This window comes from Phalaenopsis equestris, unplaced genomic scaffold (assembly GCF_001263595.1).
Source record: "Phalaenopsis equestris unplaced genomic scaffold, ASM126359v1 Scaffold000761, whole genome shotgun sequence".
Taxonomy (NCBI): domain Eukaryota; kingdom Viridiplantae; phylum Streptophyta; class Magnoliopsida; order Asparagales; family Orchidaceae; genus Phalaenopsis; species Phalaenopsis equestris.
This window is the reverse complement of record NW_018165201.1, coordinates 3,960,815-3,961,429: the sequence shown is the minus strand read 5'-3', so window position 1 is coordinate 3,961,429 and position 615 is coordinate 3,960,815.

Below are 615 nucleotides of genomic sequence, written 5' to 3'. Positions count from 1 at the left end.
GATGAAAGTTGTTTTGAAGTTCATTTGATGGTTAATTTGAGTGGGTTTTAATGGATTTGAATTTAGACCTAAGTTAAGCATGTAGGGCTAAACTTGGGTCAAACTTGGGCTAGCTTTGGGCTAAGTCCAAATTAATTGTTTTATTTGATGTAAAACATCATGATGAACAACTTTCATGAAGGATTAAAGTGGTTTTGAAATTGATTTAATGGTCAATTTGTATGAGTTTTGATGGATTTGAGTTTAGACCTAAATTAAGCCCTTAAGGGTCAAATTTGATTCAAACTTGAGCTAGCTTTGGGCTAAGCTCAAATTGATTGTTGTGTTTGGTCACAAATGACCTTATAAAGGATTTTAAACAAAAATTGGATGCCAATTTGAGATCTAAGGCATTGAATTGTTGAGATTTGGGGTGTTAGCCAATGTTGGGGCTAATTTGGGGGTTTTGTCAAAGATGGTCAAATTGACCAAATTGGACTATGGTGTAGTTGGACAAAATGAAATTGAGAATATTTTGGATTTATTGGGATTTTTAAGGAATTTTTGGAATTTTTTGATTTTTGGGTCATGGAGGGGTATCTTGGTAATTTGGCCATTTTTGGAAATTTTTGTCAA